The sequence below is a fragment of the Tupaia chinensis genome, unplaced genomic scaffold (assembly GCF_000334495.1).
Source record: "Tupaia chinensis unplaced genomic scaffold, TupChi_1.0 Scaffold000159_1, whole genome shotgun sequence".
NCBI lineage: Eukaryota > Metazoa > Chordata > Mammalia > Scandentia > Tupaiidae > Tupaia > Tupaia belangeri.
This window is the reverse complement of record NW_006159630.1, coordinates 2,932,462-2,954,416: the sequence shown is the minus strand read 5'-3', so window position 1 is coordinate 2,954,416 and position 21,955 is coordinate 2,932,462. Positions and strand designations below refer to the sequence as shown.

At 60.7% G+C, this 21,955-nt stretch overlaps 1 protein-coding gene and 1 long non-coding RNA gene across 3 annotated transcripts in view; one reads left to right on the top strand and one right to left on the bottom strand.

Annotated features, from left to right (window-relative positions):
- The window catches only part of LOC102480512 (uncharacterized), an 11,096-nt gene extending 8,009 nt beyond the window's left edge, over window positions 1-3,087 (top strand). The window contains exons 2-3 of one of the 2 annotated variants that reach the window (XR_001370179.1): window positions 1,097-1,257; window positions 3,011-3,087. This is a non-coding gene — a long non-coding RNA (uncharacterized LOC102480512). Of the gene's footprint in view, window positions 1-1,096; window positions 1,258-1,377; window positions 2,099-3,010 lie in introns of those variants that run through there. The other variant, XR_334128.1, reaches the window with a different exon arrangement.
- The window catches only part of RBFOX3 (RNA binding fox-1 homolog 3), a 353,380-nt gene that overhangs the window by 317,905 nt on the left and 13,520 nt on the right, over window positions 1-21,955 (bottom strand). The gene's annotated exons all lie outside the window — the stretch shown is intronic.

The following is a 21,955-nucleotide window of genomic DNA, read 5'->3' as shown; positions in this document are numbered from 1 at the left end:
TGTGCTCCACGGCATCCACATTCCAAAGCGCGGATAACGGGACCAGCCCAGGTGGACCCTCGCTGGCCCTGGTGGCCCTGGCCCTGACCGCAGAGAGGACTCAGCCAAGAGGCAAAGAGGCCCAGCGGCGCCTTTGTCCAACCTAGGGACAGGAGGGTCTGACTCGGTGGCTCCGAGTCTGCGGGGGCCTGCCTTTTAGGGAGAGGGCTGCCAGCGTGCACACCAGTGAGAGCAGAGTTCTCCTCTAGGGTGGCTGTGGAGCCATGGCAGTCTGGGGTACAGCTGGGCCCGGGGAGGAGGGAGAGAGCTCTCCAGGCCCGGCTACCCACTCCAAGCAGGCTCTAAGTGGGAGAGCGTGGGCATCCACAGAGCACCAAAGAACGCAGCTATTAGTCTGCAAAATAGGAAGGCGCTTGCCCCTGGCCCCAAAAGGGCCGCAGGCTATATCAACCTGGGACCCCAGTAGTAGGCCCACTGGGTGCTTCATGGGGACCAATGTGTCCCCCTAGGAGATGGGTGGTGACTCCACCCTGTGTTTGCGGCCTGGCCAGGCAGTCCCCAAGGACAATGGTCCCAACTCTGTCACCTCACAAGGTTTTGCACTCGGGGTCTGGTGCAGGATCCCGGGTCCCCATTTGTCAGCTCTGTGACTATGGCTGGTAGCTTCCGCTCTGTGTCTTGTGTCATCCCTCAGTAAAAGAACAAAAGGCTGGCCCCTAGCGTAGAGCCAGATCCCACATGGCCAACCGCGGTTCGAATCCCAGCCCTCCTGGCTTGAAAAACATTCCAGGTGTGTGTGTGCGCGCATGTGTGTGTGTGTGTGTGTGTGTGCAAATGCCTCAAATCCCTGACGGGCAGGACAAACAGGAAAGATAGTGCCGTGTGACCACGCCCACGAGGGTGCTTTCTCTCTCTCCCCCTCCCTCCCTCCCTCCCTTTCTCTGGTGACAATAAGAGAAAAGAAGGACAATGCATCCTTCATCAGGGTGTAGGGAGGTGACCAGGTGGGCACTGAGACACAGCCTGGCCTGGCCCTCCAGCCCCACCCACGCACTGGCCTGCTGCGGCAGTGTCCACACAGTTTGCTTGTTTCCAGGTCTGCTCCGCACAGCACAGGCGGCTCTCCACTACCGGCATGCGGCCTAGCCCCGACAGCCTTCCACCTGGCACATCCTGGCTGCTCCCACGCCCAGCTCTGTGCTCCCCAGGAACACAAAGCAATTCTAGCATCATTATAAACCAAACGTAATTAGGAAGGTAAGTCTGTAACACAGAAATCTGGTATGTAAAGCATTCCGGGCCCAAGGGAGCCTGGCTGGCCGCCTGGGCAGCCCTCCCCTGACGCCTTCCATGCACCCACCCCGCCCTCCCCACCAGCCTGCAACCTGGGAAGAGCAGAATGGCTGTTGGCTCTCCGGGGCACCCACCCAGGTTCTCCACTCTGGGACAGCACACAGCAGATGGAGCTTCTAGAACTCTCAGGACCACTGGCTTGGCCGGCATGGCGCACGGGTGCTGCAGGACACTGGCTCTGAAATGCATGTGTGCGTGTGCACGGGCACAAGCATGCACAGCTGGGCAGAGGGGCATAGTCCTCAGAGTGCCTGAAAAGGGAGGCAGGGGGCAGCCTCGAAATCTGGCACATGGCTGGAGTGAGGGGGGATCGGGGATACCAAGATGGCAGGAGGGCAGCTGAGAGCTGGCAGAACCTGGGTGCACATGGCGGTGGGGCTCACGGGTGGAGAGGTAGCCACGGTCCACCGTGCAGAAGGAATGTGAGCAGCAGCAGTGGGTTCCAGGCCAGGAGGGACCAGAGGAAAAGAGACCAGGAGGCTGTGGACGCAGATGACTGGTCACCCCAAGAATAACGGGCACCAGCCAGGCTGGGGAACAGGGCTGCCTGCTGGTATTGAGGGGGCCTCGCAGGGGGCTCAGAGAGGCTCCCATCAGGCCAGTCTTGGGTGGGAGTCAGCTCCAGGGCTCCACCAGCCTACACTGTCATCGAACCCCTCCACCTTCGCCCCACTCGGCTCCCAGTGATGCTTGGGGAGGAGGGCCGCCGGGGCCCCGCCAGGAGAGAGAGCTCCCAACAGCAGAGTCCGAATCAAGATGAACTTCTTTTAAGTTTATCTTTTTTTTTTTTTGAGAGGTTTTTCGCTATAGGGCGCGTGCGCTCACCAGACAGACAGACAGAGAGAGACATAGAGACAGAAAGTGAGAAATCACCCCCCAGGGGGGATGGTCATGCTGCAATCCCTTCTCCTCCGTTCTCCTCTCGGGATCTAGGGCATGCGCACACACGCGCCCGGCGTGAGTTTTAAGCCACTGGGTCCAGGACGCAAATGGCGGTCGACTACGTGGGAGTCCAGCGACATAGCCATTACGCTAACTGCTGGTTCCCAAGTTTATCTCTTTCATTAGAGAGAAAGAGAGACCTCCTTGACAGAGACAGAGAGAGAGACCTCTTTGACAGAGAGAGAACTTGACAGAGAGAGAGACCTCTTTGGCAGAGAGAGACCTCCTTGACAGAGAAAGAGAGAGACCTCTTTGATGGAGAGAGAGAGAGAGAGACCTCCTATCAGAGGGAAAGGGACCTACTTGACAGAGTCCCGCTGTGACACCACAGTCCTGCCCGAGCTGCCCAGCCGGCCAAGATTATGGACTTGTGGGCATGCCTGGCATGTTCAGGTCCACCTGGGCTTCCCATGTGTCTACAGCATCACGCGATGACAGCCACCCCCAGCCCACCTTCCCCCGGGCTGGGCAGACACTGACGCTTATCCCTTCCTGCCTGGATTGTGATGTTGGTGCACACCCCCAGGCCAGCTCCGACAGGGCCCTTTGGAACCTCAGGCAGTCCCCCCGAAAGCCCTGCTGCCCCCCACCCCCGTTCTTGCCTCTGGTTCACACCAGCAAAGCCCCCTCTGGGCTTTGGGCTCTGGGTTGCTGGTCCCCTGGCCCAGAGGCCTGACAGTAACCTCTGGCCCTCCGGGACGGCCCCCATTGACAGCTGCCCGAGAGAGTATTGTTCACTGCGAGCTCCGTCCGAGGGTCTGGGTCCCTACGCCTCCACCCTCCTTCTGCGGCTCGTCCAGAACACGAAGAACTGCCATGATCGGGAGCCAGCGGGAGCTGGGAGCCTGCAGACCCTCCGAGCTGAAGCTGTCAATCACTGTCACCCTGTCCCTGCCCAGTGCCAGTCTCTGGAGTCACAGATGGCTGGTCCTCAGGGGTCTTCTGGGCACTCCAGTCAGGAGACCATTCCAAACACCAGGCTCTCCGCACCCTCCCCGTGGAAGGCCCAGGGCCGCACCCCTGAACCGTGTTGCCCGCTGTGAGTGTGCAGGGCCTTGGCTCCTGCTTGCTGCCCTGCCCACTGGGAGTCTGGAGACTGCTGGTTCCAGTGCCCCACACCCATCCTTCAGTGGGCAGACTCGGGAGTCACAGGCAGCACACGTACACAGCACACAGGCATGCATGCACCTGTGCACAGGCATAGGCACGTGTGCACACGCATGTACACACAGGCGCATACACCTGTGCACAAGCACACATGTACACACGCACCATCTGCACATGGGGCTCCAAATGGAACTGAAGTGAACTTCATGTATAAAAGCAAAATGACTCCTGTCTGCTGGGTGGGGGTGGGGGCGGCAGGGGCATGTCTAAGACCTGCAGACCAGGCAGGGGCGCCACAAGGACCAGGTTTGCCTCCCATTGCGTTCTCACCCAACCCCAACCAGCTCCTTCACGACAAACGCAAAGTTTAAGCCTGTGTGTTCTTCATGGAAGGATCTGGAAGCTATCCATTCCCACTCAGAGCAGAGCTCCCTGCCTTCCCCACTCTCCATGCTGGGTCTGTGAACACAGCTGGATGCTCCTTCCCCCACACCCCTCTCCCACCCCCAAGTCCATGCAGCCAGAGCCTGGCGGGCACCACGCGGTGGGATGAGGTGGGCAGGCTGCCCAGGTCACTGAGCGTGAGTGGCCTGTGCCTTCTACCCACAGTCCCCTTCAGGTCATCAGCCCCCAGGACTCACTCCTATGTTGTCCTCCTGCCAGGAGGGAGTGAGGGGCAGCAGCAGGGGCGGGGAGGGGCGTCTGGGACGCACAGCCTCGCGCACAGCACGGCTCCGCGGGAGGAAATGAACTCTGGGGACGAAGCCCCGCCACTCAATATTTCGGCCTGTCCACACACGGCCGGGAGCAGCTTTCTCTCCCTCCCCCGAAGCACCAGCTTCTCTACAAATTCCCCAGCTCCCATGATTTTAATTTTACGGTTCACATTTTCTCCCAGCAGCATCCCGGGATGACAAGGTGGGAAGTCTGCCTTGATTAACTGTCCCTCTGGCGCCAAGGCAGGGCCCGGCGTGATAAATAGCAGGGATAAAACCGAGAGAGGCGGATGGCAGGCAATCGGCAGGCCTGGCCGTAAATCCCGGCTCTGATGGGGCCGAGATGAGCTGGCTATTTTATGGACGGGGAGAGCGGCTGGAGGCACAGGCACTCGCGGAGCTGGTCTCCCCACCCCTGCCCGCTCCCCTCCCCCACTCCATGCAGTGGATATTGTTTAAGTAAGACAGAGTGGAATCGCTCCATTGTGCCATTGATTTTTAATAAAAACAGGTAACATGCTGCAAATCTCACAGTTATTTCATTTCTCCTCTCCTCTGCCCCAATGTCCACAGCTTCCCTGAGGCTCCAGCTGATGGGCCGTTGCTGTGGCTGGGGTCCACAGGGCGTGAGCCCAGCGTGGTGAGACATTTCCAGAAGCCCTGACTGCCTCTTCACACACATGCATAAACATGAAGCACACATACATGCACATGTATGTGCACAAAAACACATGTGCTTACACTCAGCTCGCATGCACACATCTGCAGATACATGCGCCTACACAATCATATGTGCACGGTGCGTGCACGTGCATGGGTGTGTAAACACACACACACACGCATGCATGTATGTGTACCCCTACATAAAAGAGCAGTCAGGGAGAACAGACAATCCAAGGCAGAGTTTTCCTGCCAGAAAAGGGGCCCGAAGCGAAGGCTTGGAGAGCCAGGCAGCTCCCCTGGAAGATGAGTGAGGCGGCCTGAGCTTCACACAGCCCAGATGGAAACGGTGCAGGAGGGACTGGGCCCAGCAGCAGCACAATACCAGCCCCAGGAGGAACCCAGCCTCCTGGCAGTTCTGGTCAGCTGCATGGGGCATGCTGAGCGCAAGTGGGGCCCAGTCCGGTTACACCGCCAGGCGCCTTCACCTGTACCATGGGTAGGCACAGCCTCAGCTGCTGAAACAGCGCTGCCCTGCCTGAGCCATGCACGTCCACGGGGCTGCCAGCATTTTCAGGGCATTTCCACAACAGCCCTCCTTTCAGTGTCACATTTGCCATTCCTGTGACTCGGGGTGGCAGACGCCATCACGCCACCTGGTAAACCAGGGCCCTGATGAGCCTCCTGGCCAGCTCCCTCCCCCGCCCGCCAGAGCACCGCCTGCGCCACCCAGAACGGTCCACCTGGGCCCTGGAGCCCCTCCCTGACTCCCACACTCCATGGAACCTGCAGCCCTGGCCACCCTGTGGACCTCTGTGACCAAGCTGCTGCATGTCCCGATCCCTGGACCATGCCTTCCGCCTGGGCACCCCAGGCATCAAGAGGGTGTGACCTTGGAAGTTGACCTGTGCCCTGCTGCTCTAGCTCCACCAACACAACCGGACCCCACCCTCTAAACACCTGCCCCCTCCCAAGCCCCTCCATCTCGCACCCAAATGCTCACACATGGCAGGGCCTTGCTCCAGCCTGGTGTTCCTATCCCTGCAAGCCTGGACCGAAGGTTCTGCCCTCCAGCTTCCAGTAAGTGCGGGGCTCTGCCCAGCCCCACCCACCTGCTTCTGGTCCGAGGCAGCCACAAAGCCATGCGGGAGAAACGTGCAGAGGCCCTGGTCACCGGGCCACCCCTCAGAATGCCCAGACCAGGGGCCACATGGATCGGGAGTCTACACCTGCAGAGAAATGACACTCCCCTCAGTGCTGCCAGGCCCCCAGCGGCCAAAAGCAGGTGCAGAGTTGACAGCGGTGGCAGGTGGGTCGCAGGCTGGTGGCAGGCTGGTGGCAGGCTGGTGGCAGGTGGGTGGCAGGTGAGTGGCAGGGGGGCAGCAGCGGGGTGGCAGGTGGGTGGCAGGTGAGTGGCAGGTGGGTGGCAGGGGGTGGGAGGTGGGTGACAGGCTGCTTCTGCATAGGCACACAGCACACACTGCCCCCACAGATTCCTTCCCCTCCAAGTCACCAGGGCCTGGGAGAATCCAGCTCCAGCCCTGGCCCTACTGCACTGGAGACCCCAAGGCTAAGCCCCTTCCCAGACAGCCCCTGTGACCGTGCCCGACTTCCCAAACACACACACACACACTCACACCCACGTGCAGGGGCTCATGCTCACACACACGCTCATACCCAGTCACACCCACGGGCAGGGCCTCATGCTCATACGACGCCACTGGCTGAGAAATAGCCAAGGTCAGCTTCCCTTGGACAGTATCCCCCCACTTGGGACTTACTAGGGAAAGTGCCAAGACCCCCTCCTGGGTTCCTCGCCAGAGACTAGGCCGCAGGGCGGGCTGAGCTGGCACTGGCGCCCTGGTACTGGGTGGTGACTCTGGCCAGGCTCCCGTGGTGCCAGCGCCGCCTGCCTGAGCCGCCGGTTGTGCTGCTTGCCAGATTTTGGGGGGCAGCGACTAGAGTCGGGGCCCATCCCTGCCTGCCCCTGGGGTCCGTCCCAGGGAGGTTGCCGCGGGAGCAAATGAAGCTCGCAGTGCTGGGGCCAGGTAGTGGCACAGGGTAGAACGTGGCGCTCCAGGCCAGCAGGTGGTGTGGTGGTTAAGGCACTTCCACATGGCCAACCACGGTTTGAGTCCTGGACCCCACAGCTTTAGTTAAAAAAATAAATAAATAAAGCCATGCTCTGTGAGGCCAACTACATGGAAGTTTCCGGGTTTGCGTCCAGAGGCCTCCCTGAGCACACCAGACACCCACATGCCCACAGTCTGGGGCTGCTCGGGCTGGGTGGCTCATGGATCAGACTGTCTGGGGTAGTGTCTGTCGGTCTGTCTGTCCCTCTCCCTGTCACTTCCATGGAATAAGTGGCGGGTGGGCAGGTGGGTGGCAGGTGAGTGGCAGGTGGGTGGCAGGGGGTGGCAGGTGGGTGACAGGCTGCTTCTGCATAGGCACACAGCACACACTGCCCCCACAGATTCCTTCCCCTCCAAGTCACCAGGGCCTGGGAGAATCCAGCTCCAGCCCTGGCCCTACTGCACTGGAGACCCCAAGGCTAAGCCCCTTCCCAGACAGCCCCTGTGACCGTGCCCGACTTCCCAAACACACACACACACACTCACACCCACGTGCAGGGGCTCATGCTCACACACACGCTCATACCCAGTCACACCCACGGGCAGGGCCTCATGCTCATACGACGCCACTGGCTGAGAAATAGCCAAGGTCAGCTTCCCTTGGACAGTATCCCCCCACTTGGGACTTACTAGGGAAAGTGCCAAGACCCCCTCCTGGGTTCCTCGCCAGAGACTAGGCCGCAGGGCGGGCTGAGCTGGCACTGGCGCCCTGGTACTGGGTGGTGACTCTGGCCAGGCTCCCGTGGTGCCAGCGCCGCCTGCCTGAGCCGCCGGTTGTGCTGCTTGCCAGATTTTGGGGGGCAGCGACTAGAGTCGGGGCCCATCCCTGCCTGCCCCTGGGGTCCGTCCCAGGGAGGTTGCCGCGGGAGCAAATGAAGCTCGCAGTGCTGGGGCCAGGTAGTGGCACAGGGTAGAACGTGGCGCTCCAGGCCAGCAGGTGGTGTGGTGGTTAAGGCACTTCCACATGGCCAACCACGGTTTGAGTCCTGGACCCCACAGCTTTAGTTAAAAAAATAAATAAATAAAGCCATGCTCTGTGAGGCCAACTACATGGAAGTTTCCGGGTTTGCGTCCAGAGGCCTCCCTGAGCACACCAGACACCCACATGCCCACAGTCTGGGGCTGCTCGGGCTGGGTGGCTCATGGATCAGACTGTCTGGGGTAGTGTCTGTCGGTCTGTCTGTCCCTCTCCCTGTCACTTCCATGGAATAAGTAAGTAAATAAACTTTATAAAACAAAAACAAAGACCAGCCCTGGCTGGTCCGGTAGCCGGAAGGCGGGGGGAGAGCCCGGGATTGGGTCCTGGCTCTGCCATTCCCTTTGGCTTCCCTGGAGGAAGTTCACATCTGATTATTGGAGCAGCTGAGTGGGACACTCTGGAGAAGGCTGGGCTTATCACCCACCTCAGCCCCTTCCCGTTCTGCCCCCATGGAGCCCTCGTGCCTGCAGTCCCTCCTCTGGGGCTCGTGTGTCCTGAAGCCTTCTCCCAGGCTAGCTCCCCGCTCCCTCTCAATCCGCCCAGGTATGTCAGAACTGCCGGGCCCTGCCCCAGCCACCGGACGCCCGACCCGACTTGCTGAACAGAAGGCGAAGACATCTTCCACGGGGAAATCATCTCATATTTTGCATAATTGCCAGCTAAGATCAGTTTTCATTATTCAATTGTGAACAGATATTCCTAGGGGCATAACCCAGACAGGCACACTTCGGATCCAGCCACTGTAGACCCTGAGGATGTCCTCCTTGAGCGGGCACACAGCTGGCCCGCTCCGTGCATGACACATGTGCACACGCACTGACACACCTTCACACACGAAAGGCATCTGTGCGAGCAGGAGGGTGTTCAGCGTTCGAGCCGAGGCGGGCCCCACCCGTGTGCCCTGTCCTGTCTGAGCAGGCTGGCTCCTGCCTGGCCAGCACGCAGCACAGGTCAGCACTTCTCTGCTACGAGGCAGCCTGCTTATTAATCACCACTCATTAGGCTAACCACAGCTGCTTCCCTCCCCACCGAGAGGGTGTGAGCGCTGTGAGTGCCAAAACCCAGCTCCCCCGACGGTCTGCAAAGGCAGAGAGACTGCAAAGTGATGGGCCGATTCGAACATGAACCGTGCACGCACACGTATCACGCACACACACTATGCACGCACACGCATCGTGTGCACACACACACGGTAAGACAGAGGGGGTATGTGGAAACCCACTGGACACGAGCATGTGACTCGAGAGGACCAAGCACTGCCCACGGGTACAGACACCGCGGGCTGCCGCCTGGCCTCATCTCCGGTTTCGATCCTGATCCCTTTCCTTCTCGGGCTGTGAATTGAGGCCTGAGCTTGGAACAGGTTATTGTGGGCACAGGAAGATTAAAAGGAGGGGGACCCTTGGAGACTATAGAAACATCCCCCTACAGAGAGGAAGGCGTGAACTCGAAGATGCTGGTATGGATGTCCCCAGAGGAGCTATCCTAGGACGGTGGAACTAAGAAAGTGAGTCGCCCCCAAATCCCGAGAGGAACGATAGGTTCGTTGAATCCAGCAACCAGCCAAGATCCAAAGTGCCACAGCATTAAAGAGCAGGACCCTTCCGCCAGCGAGAACGCAATGGAGCTCCCGGGGCAACCGGCCAAGGGCGTGGCCTGTCCAAGGGCTTGCTTTTGGTTTGAGTTTCTTTTTCAGTTTTTACTATAGGGCATGTGTGCTCGCGAGAGAAGGAGAGAGAGGAAAAGTGAGAAATCATCTCCCGGGGGCTGGCCTCGCCACAGCCCCTTCTCCACTCTCCTCCCAGGATTTCGGACACACACGCACGCACACACACACGGCTAAGGTGACTTGCAAGCACCGTGTCTGGGACTCAAACCGCACAGTCATGTGGCACCTTAACCTCCACGCCACCTGCTGGCCCACGAGGTATTGTTTCCTGCAGAACCCAGACTACTCTCAGACACCTGTGTCCCAAAAGAGAGCTCCTGAGAAGAGAGCAAAAGTAAAGCCCTTGCTAAAGAAACACAAGTGAAAGGAAACCCAGGCTCTGCTAGGAAGTGTTGGCACCCCGCGTTAGTGGTGAGGCATCCTCTGTGAAGGGCACCACTCCCCCAGACCCCGAGGGCGAGGGCCCCGACAGCTCGCCCAGAGCCACCTTCCTCCCCAGAAGTTTCCACCCAGGGGCATGGGCATGCCGAGCCCCTCCTGCTGCCAGCCATGCTGTGGGGGACTGCTGTCCAGACGCACGACGAGGGGGACAGAATGACGTGTGGGTATACCGTTTGGAAGGAATTAAATCCAAACACCTGGGTAGTAAACGGTGAAAAGATAAAAACAGTTGGAAATGTGGTTTTAAGCGTTTTATGCTGATTACTCAGCCTGGTCAGGTGTGGTCAACCCTGAACCACAGGGACTGTGGGCGTGGGTAACGGTCACGGGCAAAGATGTGCTGGGAAGACACTGTCACCTTCCACGTGCTCGGAGCCCCACCACAAGCACATCGACGTCACAGAAGGATCATCCTGGGGACAGAAAGGACCCCTCCCTGGAGACAGCTCTGCACCCGACCGCAGCTCCACTACTCAGCTGGAGGCAGCAGGCAAGGCTTATCCTTGACTCAGACCTGCGAGGGGCCTGCCCCCCCAGCACCACAGTCACATGCAACTCGAGAGGCTTGGAGCACTGCCGCAGCGAGGTGCCCCTGGGCTTGAGCCTCAGCCCCGTCGCCCACAGGCAGCGAGGCCCCGGGCAAGCTGTTTGGTCTCCCCATCTTCTATCTCCCCCTGAAAAACAGTGGCGGTCGAGGTGGCAGCACTCGCAGGTCGGCGCGCAGTAAATGACAGTGCACGGCCGCGTGGTGCACGTGAGAGTGGTGCGCGTCCGGACGGCCAGCCCGAGTGCAGTGCCTGGCAGGAGGACATGCTTAGCGAGCAGACACTGCCGTGCCTCTCCTTCCTGCGAGCCAGCCGGGCCCTGTGGCCAGGTCAGCAATGCCGTCGCAGGCGTCCCAGGGTGGAGGTAGCCAGCATTCCCTGGGCCTGTCCAGTCCTCCAGGCCCATGAGGGGCTGCTGCATGGCCGTGACGAGCCCGGAACACAGCCGGCCGTGGGACTGCAGAACTGTGAATGCAGGGAAGAGGACGGCTGGCGAGGGAGCAGGTGTGGCCACGTGGAGCGGGACTAGGCAACGGACTCAGACTCCGGGCAGGACCGTGGGCGGGAAGGGGACAGGAAGCGAAGTGCAAGGGCGTCTTGGGGCCAGCTCACACCGACAGGTGGGAACTGCGCGTTTTACAGGGTAAGACCGTACGCCCTAGTGGGCTTGGGGAGTAGAGTGCCCTCTGCCCAGGAGGAACGCAAGCATCACGGCAGGAGGCCACGGCGTGCACGGCGCCACAGCTGGGACAGGAGTCCACGCTCCAGCCAGACTTCAAGTACCCACCTGTTGCAGTTCAGGCAGCCGCTCAGAAATGGAAATGGGTGTGCCCCACCAGGCGGGCTCTGTCTTCTCAAGGGTGCCCGGCCCCTCACGGCACCTGGCACTCAGCATATGTGTGCTCCACCAGTGAGGGGTTTTAAACAGTAAGGAAAGGGGGCAAAGGGACCCAGGGTCGCCTTGGGTGGGCCTGGTCCAAGAGAGGGGAGTCAGGGCCACAGGAAGGGAGCAGGGACTCGTCAGGGTCACAGGCAAAGGGTAGAGCCTCCAGAAAAGGAGAGAGGGTGCGGCAGAGATGTGCACTCTCACCCTCTCCTGGGTCTGAGGATACACCTTGCCCTGCACGCTCCAGTCCCCTGAAGACCCTCCCTGCCCGCCCTCAGGGAAAGGGGCCCACTCCCTCATTCTTGGATCCAAGGAAGCTAGGCCAACAGTCCGACCCACCCCTGGGAGAAGCCCGCTGCCTTACAGCTTACCAGGCACAGACCTCTGCCCTGCCCTGGGGCTCTGGGACCCACCCACAAGCAGTGCAGCTGTGTCCCACCTAGCAGAGGCAGGGGACACCTGCCAGCTGGGCTGGTCTGTGGGCTGCCGGGTGTGGTGATGCGCCCTCCCCCACACGCTCCTCAGTTGGAGGCCGGGCCTGCACCCAGATGCTGTCTGCATGCAGCCACGCCCGCACTCCTCGAGCAGGTCCACTGGGGCCAGCTACGTGCATGCAGACAGGACAGGCATCTCCCCGCTGCGAAGCATGTGCACGAGCCCACGTCTGCTGCACCTTAGGGGCGAGCCAGGAAAAGCAAGGAAGCATTTCTCACAGTCCTCAGGGGTCAGCCACTGGACAGAGCACAGGTTACACGCACGGACAGACACCGCGGGGGTGCAAGAAAGCCCTGTGGGGGAGACCCGCCTGTCCCCAGCCAGCAAGCAAGCTGCTTCCCAAGAGACCCCCCCCATGGGGCCCGGGAGAGCCCGTAAACTGAAGGCAGAAATCAGGGGACCCACTGCAGAGGCCCTCCAGGTTCAGGGGAGCTGCCTGGCCGGCTGTGCAGAGGCACCGCCACCGAGAGCCAGTGGCCACCCAGCGCAGACAGGAGGGAGGGCGACGGGAAGGCAGGGCACACCTGTGCGTGCACACGCACAGGCACACCACACTCACCCACACTCATGCAGCCATCCAGATGCTCACACTAGCACACTCATGAAAATGGTAACCTGCTCACACACTCAGCTGTACAGACACACAGCCAACGCACTTGTATGGAGTCACACCCACACCTTCACACACTGCTCACACGCACGCACACTGCCACTTCTCGCCCCACACTCACACGCACAGCCCAACGCTCCTGCAGCTCTGCCCCTGCCCCTCCTGAGGTCACCCCAGGTGCCCGTTGCCAGCCCCAACGTGCCTCTGAGCCCCAGGCCGACCACGCTCCACTCCCAGTCCGCCCTTTTCTCCCGCAGCTGTCCCCTCCAGGTGGCCTTTCTGCCCAGACAGTCTCCGTGTCCCCCAGCCCTGTCCTTGTCCTGCCAACTCTGTTCATTCTGCCTCTGAACCCCACGCCGTCTCCCCTCCTCCGGGTGCTCAGTCCCAGCTCAGGGCAATGGGAGCAGCCGCCCTTCACACTGGGGGCTGCCCTTTGCACCGCAGGGCGCCGAGTAGCTCCCCGGCCCCCCCAGAGGCCACGGACAGCGCTTGTTCCTCTTGCTGTGCCAGCCCAGGCCTTGCCAGGTGCTCCCCAGGCTGAGAGCCAGCCCCGCGCAAGTCCCTGCCCCTCAGGACCGGCACCCACAGGCCGCAGGTCCCTAACTCAGCCTCTCACCCCCTCATGCTCACGTCGGCACACTCGAAAGTACTCCTCAGTGCGTTTCAGAGGTGCCATCGTCCTACGGGCCCCGGCCCCGTCCGGGAGTCGAAGCTACAGTCACAGTCTTTGACGGCAGAGCACCCCCAGGTCGCCGCCCTCCAGTGCGTCCCCGCCCCCTCTTACTGGGCATACTCCTCCCAGCCCTCCGTGGCCCACGACCTGGCTGCGCCCGCCACGCAACCAGACCGTCCTTGGATGTCGGCGCCTCTGTCTGTCTCTCAAATGTAGCTCTTTCTCAGCTGGCCGCACTGCCCACAAGGCTCCCCCAGGCCCCTGCAGGCCCCACAGGCCCCCTGCCTCAGCACAGGGCTGCCTCCACCGTCCCAACCTCCCCCAACCCACTCTTGACCCGTCCTTTCCCTTCAAAGCCCGCTAACGACTTACGGCCTGCGTGTGTGTATTCTGGACACAGGCGCAGGCAGAGGGTGGATACCGGTGCGTGGGCACAGACTCGGATGCGATGGCAGGATGCCCACTAGTCCGTGGTCGCCCTCCCCCCAGGTCCCGGCCGCGCAGGGCCCTACTGCTCCCACTCTCTGTGCTCAGAACACTGGCCCCTGCTCTGTGCTGGCTCAGATAGGGCCCTCACTGTTTCTGCATGGGTGGTGGAAAACCGTACAGCCCCGGGAGCAGCAGGAGATGACGGCGGGTGGGGACAGACCGGATTGATGGCTCTCACCTGCTCTGCGTGTGTCAGGGAGAAGGGGTCGTTTCGTGCAGCTCATGCATGGGGGCTGGGAAGCAGCCTTCTAATCTCTGCGAACGTCTTCACCTTCCAGAGACCTGTGAGTCACCCACCCTTGGAACACGGCTGTCGGCCCTTTCCGCCATGCCTCTGTGTCCTTCTTGATGTGTCAAGTGGGTGCCTCAGGTGAGGGTTATGGGCAGTACCCTCCACACGGACACCCAAGGGCCCTCCATCTCCAGGGACAGCTGGGCAGCCCTCGCGTCCCAGGACATCGTGTGCCCCAAGCACAGGGCAACAGCTGGTCTCTGCCCCCAGACAAGAGTCACGGAACAGACACGCCCTGAGCCTGTGGGTGCCAGGGACGTGCCAGGCACAGGCTCCCGGGGCGGCAGGTCTGGAGCGGGGACAGAATGCGCGTGTCCACAGCAGCCGCCACTTGGAGAAGAGCCCAACATGATGGGGCAGAGGGTCTGGGTGGAGGAAGGGATGGCTGGTGACCGTGCGATTCCTCCAGACCCACACCAACCAGAGACCATGGGGGCTCAGAGGGCCCAGCCAGGTCACAGCACGACTTCACCTGGGCCTGCGCAGCGCAGTCCAGGCCCTCTGCAGGCCAGGGGACCCAGGAGAGTGTGAAGCCCAGCGCTGTGTCCCAGGTGGGCAACAGAGGGTGAGGCTGGGCGGGGAAGGGGCAGTGAGCAGTCTGCTGGGCCACACCTCGGGACCCTGGGGAATGGAGCAGGCCAGGGGCCTCACCCTCGGGCCCTGCCCAGCTTGCTCACTCCAGCTCTGCCAGAGCCCCTTTGCGTTCCTTCTTTTCACTTATTCAGAAAAAATTCTATTAGGTTCTCGGAGAAGTCATGACATATTTTTTTCCTACGTGAAAATGTGTCATGACTTTTCGGACAACCCATAGATTCCCCCGAAGGTGTGGGAAATGTGCAGGAGAGCCCTCGCACCCCTCCCCTGCCCCCCATGCTCTCACCCTGCAGAGCTGCCTGCAATGTCGCAGCCAGGGACTGAACTCTGGTCTGGCATGGGCTTATTCAGATTCCCCAGCTATCCATGCACCGTGCATGCATGTGTGTGTGTGTGTGTGCATGGGCGGGTATGCGTGGGTGTGCATGGGTGTGTGTGTATGCATTTGTGTGTGCATGGGTATGTCTGCATGGATGTGTGCACATTGGTGTGTATGTATGTGCATAGGTGTGTGTGCACATGTGTGAGTATGTACATGGGTGTGTGTGCATGTGTGTGCATGGCTGTGTGTGTTGGTGTGTGTGCAAGGCTGTGTGTGCACATGTGTGTGCACATGGGTGTGTGTGACTGTGTGTACATATGTGCGTGTGCATGGCTGTGCGTGCGTGCATGTGCATGTGTGTGCATGGGTGTGTGCAGATGGCTGTGTGTGTGCATGGCTGTGTGTGCCCATATGTGTGTGTGCACATGGGTGTGTGTAACTGTGTGTGCACATGGGTGTGTGGCTGTGTGTGCCTGTATGTATGTGCACATGTGTGTGCATGGGTGTGCGCACATGTGTGTGACTGTGTGAGTGTGCATGTGTGTGCACATATGTGTGGGGTGTGCACATGGGTGTGTGTGACTGCACATGTGTGTGTGTGGCTGTGTGTGCATGTATGTGTGCGCATATGTGTGTGCATGGGTGTGTGCATGTGTGTGCATGTGGCTGTGTGAGCGTGCATGTGTGTGCACATGTGTGGGGGGTGTGTACACATGGCTGTGTGTGCATGGCTGTGTGTGAATGGCTGTGTGTGTGTGGCTGTGCAGCTCTTTCCCATTCTGGGCTTCACATCACCAGTCGGGACGCAGAGCTATGGCGTCACGTGAAACCTTGGTTTGTTTTGTCCTGTTCCTCAGTCGACAATAACGAGACTGAGGAGCTACGACCTCTGCCTGTTAGGGGAGCCCCTCTGCAGCACTGGGCAGCTCGGACTTGGGGACAAGGGCAGGACAGTCTGGTTTCTTAACAGGAAACATGGTGGTGAAGCAGGGAGGGGGTCAGGAAGGAGATGCTGCAGCCTCTGGTCTGGGCAGGGGCTCCTCCAGGACTGGCACTGTCCCTACCTGTAGGCACCTCAGTCACCCAGTGCCTGTGCCTGTCGTGGCTCCCCACGCCTCCAAGGACTGTGACCATTCCTGGTGAGAAACGCAGAAGCCAGTGCCGCCGTGTGCTGAGTACGGCCCGAGGGTGGCCAGACCTCCCAGTCCTTCTGCCGTCCCCATCCTCCGAGTCTCCCTGTGTGCACTATCCCTGCAGGCCCTGCACTGGCGCCCCTTCCCCAGCACCTCCACAGCTCTGGGGTGGGGTCCTGGGGTCCCTGTCCAGGTATGGTCTGCAGGCCCGAGCAGCTCCCAGCACCCCCGAGCCGCTGCTGTAGTGCCCTGGGGACTGTGGGCTGGCCGTAGATGCAGGGAAGGCTGGTGCTCTTCCCATAGCTCACGTCAGGCTGTGTGACAGGTGCGGGAGGGAGGGCGGGGTGAGTGGGCATGCCGGCCACCTAGGACTCTCTGCCCTCCACCCACCCTCTGAGGCCACACTTTTTTTTTTTTCAGGAAACAGGAAGTCCTGGGGATCCCGAATGGCACAGAGCTCAGTGGGGCTGATGGCGCCAGGCAGTGCCCTGCCCCGAGGAGGAAGGAGACAGCCAGGAGCAGATGGCACCTGGGACTGGAGAGTACCAGGGCGGAACTGGGCAGTTCCATGTCCCTGCGGAGAGTGCATCCATGGCCCCACCCCTCCCCACATCCTAGAGACCTCCAGGCTGCCCTGGACGCAAGGCAGGTCCCCAAAGACTGAGAATAAGGCCCCTCAGCACAGTGGGCATCAGGTCGGAGCTGCTCCTTGGAGTCGGGGCCCTGAACTGACGGGGGCAGGGCTGAGGAAGGGGCCTTGGGCGAAGGTTATGGGGCTGAGTTGCAAATTTACTTCCTCATTCAACAAAGACGTTCTGAGTGTGAGAACTCTCCCTCGAACACGGCTCCTCTCTCCAGCACGTGCCCTTCGCCAGGTGACAGATAGAGTGGCAGGGCCACACAGTGGGACTTCACTCACCGGGAAGAGGAGCACAGCGCTGACCTTGCATCTGCAAGAAGAGGCCAGCTCGGCGCCACCATGCCAGGTAGCCCACTGGCAGGTCCCAGGGACAGAGACTCAGTCCCACGCAGCCTCGTGCTGGCCGCGGCCCGGGCAGGCATACAGAGGTGGCTGTGAATGGACTGGGACTTCCTTGCGGTGCTGAGGCGTTCTGGAACTGCGTGGAACTGAGCGGCGCTGACGGCTGCAGGGCACAGCGAATGTGCTGGACACCACGGAGCTGCACTTTGAAATGACCACCGACTCCGAGCTGTAGAATTCTACCTCCTCTGTCTGGAGACAGACCCAGCCCCAGCCTCAGCGGGATCACGGGCTCGGCTCCCCAGCATGCACTGGGAGACTCAGACACAAGCCCAGGCCCTCCCCAGGGCCTCTGCGTCACGGGCTTTGTGCTGTGGCTGCACCACGGTGGCGGCGGGCCTTCGCACTCTGCCCCCTTCTTCCTGCCCAACTCTAGCCACAGTTTCATCGCCTCCATCTGAACTCCAGCAGCAACCCCTGAAGTCCCCCGGTCTTGGTCCACACACAGCCTCCATGCTCGGCTCCCAAAACCCAGCTTCCTAGTTCCAGGCCTCCACACCTCACTGGCAGGACACGAAAGTCCACCACAGCCAGGGCCACCTGCCTGGCTTCATGTCTGCTACCCCAGCCAGCTCCAGCCTCTCCTCTGAAACGAGCTGTACCCTCCACCTCCATGCCTTTGCTCTCTGTGCAGTTCTCTGCTCACATTTTTCTCACAGAAGACTCCTATGCATCCTTCAAAGCCCAGCTTAAAAACCCATCAGGCCTCCAAAACATCTGCTTGGTTTCTGTGTAGTACTGCTTCACTGTGCAGACCTGCAAGCCATAGTGTGCTCTCCTTCATAAGACATTAAGTTCCTTGAGGGAGGGGGTGTGCTGTGTTCATCTGGGACCCCTGGGACCCAGCAAGGAGACTCACACATCCTTGCACTCCACAGATACCCTGGAAGGTCAGAGCTCAACGAGAAAGGTGTGAAAGAGGGGAAGGGGTCCGGTCCTCTGGCTGCCAGGGAGACACCGGCTTCTCCTTTGGGTTCCTTGCATCCTGCTTTCAGACACCAGCCCAGGCCCGCCAGGCCCCAGTGTAAAACAGAAAGAGGTCTCTGGAGTGAAGAGTGCAACGTCAGGGCAAAGTGAGGTGTGACCAGGGCGTCCTGGAAGTGGGGTACACACTTACATGCCCCTTCCCATGTTGCTAGAGACCGCCAAGACTAAGCCCACTGGCCGCCGCCACACTAAAGCTCCCGAAGGATGCCTCCAGCCCCGCTGTCAGGCCATCTAACATCTGCAGTTTCTGGAACACTCGGCCTGAGCCCCCTCCTGGGAGGGGAAATGAGGACAGGGAAGCCTCTCGGTGTTTGCCGCCTTCCCTCCAATGGTGACATCGGTGACATTTTTCCTGAGGTCGCTCTGCAGAGCGGACTCCTCCTGGGCTTAACCCTAAGCCCCTGGCAACCAGCAAACCCGGTGCTTCCCCACTGTTCTGCGGGTGCCGCCCAGGGAATCCAGGTGGGAGGAGGTGGAGTGCGGGCTCACAGCAAGGTCTCTGCCAGCAACCGAAGACCCATTTCTCCCCCGCATGGCCAGGGGGCTGAAGGCCCAGGACAGTGACCTGGGGAAGCCTTAGCAACGGCCTGGAAACAAGGGGCACGGTTGCAGGGAAGGGCCTCAGGCTTGCCCACTGCCCACTCCCACACCGCCAGGCTGGGGAGGAGGCCGTCAAGGTCAAGAAAGGGCATCAGCATGTCCTGCAAGCCTGGCAGCGCAGGCGTGGGCATGAGGAGGCACAGCAAGCCGCACGGAGGGGAAAAGAGGGTGCAGGCGGCTCTCCGAACGGCAGGTGAGCCAACAAGCTGAGAAGCTGCGAGGAGAGCGGGACAGTAGGGCACAGCCAGTGGCCGGAGAGCCTCCTGGGTCGGTCTGGGAGAGAGGCCGGGGCCTTCCCTCCTTGGCTCCACACCAGCGAGACGCCGGGCACAGGGCTGCCCTGCCCGTGAAGGCTGTCGGCTGTCACCCCACTGAGGTTGAGGAGGAGCGGGGCTCCGGCAGGCCCCAGCCAGTGGTCCCTCACATGAGCTCAGCTTCCCGGGTCAGGCAGAGGGCCAGGATGGCGAGCCCTGAGCCAGCCGGCTCCTCTCCGCGTCCCGCCGCTTCCTCCCTGGTCTTCAGAACCGAGCTGAAGCGTAGACCTCGGCCTCCCAGGCTGCCTCCCCTCCCCGACATCATGCATTCCACTCAGATCGTCCTTTGTTCACGCCACACGGAAACCAGAGCTGCCAGTCAGAGAGAGAGGCGCCATCCCATAATAGGCAGCATGAACTATTTATAACCCTGAAAACATCTTTATTATTATTTTTCTTCCCTCCAGAAACAATCTCGCACAGTCCCGTTACGGGCACACCACCGAGGACGGAGGGCAGCAGGCCGGGGCTGCCTCCCCCAGCCCTGCCCAGCCGAGCAGATGGCGGCGTGGGCGTTAGGTACCAGCCTCCTGGCGATCCGAACATCTGTTCCCGTTAGAAAATGCTAATTGCCATCAATCAGGACAGCACCTACCCACATTTACATGCAAGCACACATGCAAAAAACATCTAAATTTCTCCCAGCGCAACACTGCCTGCATGTTAACGAGCCAGCCGCGTGGAGCAGCCCAGGGCTGTGCCGGGCTGTCCAGGGCCTGCCTGAACCCACAGCCAGGAGGGAGATTAGGGAGCCCCCAGCGGCCTCTCCCCAGGGGCCAACACAGGGCGGCCAGCTCCAGGTAGCATGGGTGGGCCCCGATCAGAATACCTCCCTCCCCGGGCAGCGGCTCCCCCTCCTGGTCCGGTGTCTGACGGCAGCCCTCTCTGAGCAAAGGTTCTGGGCTCCCCACCTCTCCTGGGAGCAACCTGACCACATCTTTACCCAGTGTTCTGCTCCGATCCACATCTGAAGAGTGGTCCAGAAGTTTCCCTCTGTCTGAAGTGCCCTGTGGAGGGTCACTGCTCTAGGTCACAGCCCAGGGCTGGCCTCCTCCGGTGGTATGTTTTTTGCCTGGTGGGATCAGCATGGCAGGTGGGACCAGGCGCCAGTGGCCGGCCTCTTCCCACCAGGAGGACAGCGAGGCTTTGCACCCCAGCCCAATGTCCGGCTGGTGACCACATGGCTTCCCCAGACCTGGTGATCTAGAACCGTCCTGGGGGCCATGGCGGGGCTGGGAGAGGGCAAAGGAGAGGCGGAGAGAGATCAAGCACCTGCTGGTTGTGTCCCTAGGGGAGACAGGGCGGCAGAGCCTCCCCTTCCCCACTCAGCTTTCTGCAGAGCCTGGACCCTCCAGAGAAGCAAGGCCAGGCTGCTCCACTGGACCTGGTCAGGGGGCTCTGCAGCCATTGGGTGCCTGACCACACAGCAGGTGACCCTCAGAGGGCCCTCGCCGTCTCTAGAAAGTGGGCTAGAAATAGCAGCAAATTATATAATGAGAGATGGTGACTTTCCTGGGCGTCCCCACCACACACCCTCCCCGAAAGAAAGCGATTTTGCTCATTTTTCTCCCGGGCAGGCTGCAGGTGCCGTTGCCAGCCTCTGTTGCTATGGTGCTTGTGGCTGGTGTGAGCAGTAAACTGGGAACCTGCGGAGGCTCCCTGGGGAGACACACCATGAGGCCAGCAGCAAAGCCCCAGGTGAGGTAACTTGGGGCAGTGGACACCACTGGGCAGGAGGCAGGGTCCCCTGGACTCACCTGGCAGGTGATGTCACAACAGGTGCACCGCCCGATGACGTAGTAATGGGATTTTAATGATAACACTGCTTTCTATGAACTCCACCTAGAGCTACCTGTATGTGCACGTCATACGCACGCCTGGCACACAGTCATGCGGGCACCGTTGTGTACACATTATGAAGAGGCTGATGTGTTGCTTAATCCCCCCAAGGGAGGTGTCCTTCTCAGGGTTTCAGGCGATAGTAGAAAATAAGGAAGTGTGGAGGGGATTTAGGGAGAGAGGAGGAGGGACGGGGGTAAGCAGACTCCTGCCTCCTCGCCTCCCAACTTCTTCATTCTTCTTTTAAGAAGATCCCTGCCCTCGATGTCAGGTGAACGCTCATGGGGGCTCAGGGTGGGGTCACATCATGTCCCACTGTCCCCACCCCTGCCCCACCTGTCCAATAAAGAAGGGCTTAGGAACCCCTCCTAGTGGCTCCACTCCTACCGCTCCCCAGCTGCAGAAGGTGGGCCGCGACACCTCCCTGTCGCTGGCCCTCCAGGCTCTCCAGGAGCATCGGTATCCAGTGGCCACCAGCCCAGATCGGGGCCCCGCCAGGCTCCAGGAGCTGCCATTGCTTCCCTTGTCCACTCTGCGTGGGCTTACCGCCATCCTGGCTCAGGATCGGTGCTCCTCTGCAGAGGGCTTTCCAGCTCTCCCTGGCAGGCTGGAGCGAGGTCTCTGGGGAGCTGCCTCCTCCCGCTCCGGCTCTCCCCCTCCCATCCCACTCTCCGAGCCACCTGTCTCTCTGCCACTCCAAGCACAGCCCTCTCCCCACCGAGGTGCTACAAGCGTGGCGACTTCATGGATGGTCCTTCTCCAACACCGGGGACAGGGTCCCAGGCCTCCTCCCCGCTGAGTCCCAGCTTCGCTGCCCTCGCTGGGCTTTTTGAGTTCTGAGAGCTGAGAGGGTCCCCGACGGGTATGAATGCCCTGGATCTCTGCCCTTCTCACCCTGAAGCCCATATCCCCAACAGACCAAAGAGGAGGACGTTTAGAAACAAGCTTCTCGATAACGACAGGAGCGAATGCCTGCCAGGTGGAGAGTTGCTGATGGAAGGACGGGTACGCAAATACAGGCTGGAGGGGGCTGGCGGCTGGGCAGAGAGAGAGCGAGACAGACACTGCAGGGATGGGTGCAGACAGGGCAGACAGTGGGTAGTGGGTGGACCGGTGAGCAGGCAAGTGGCGGGGG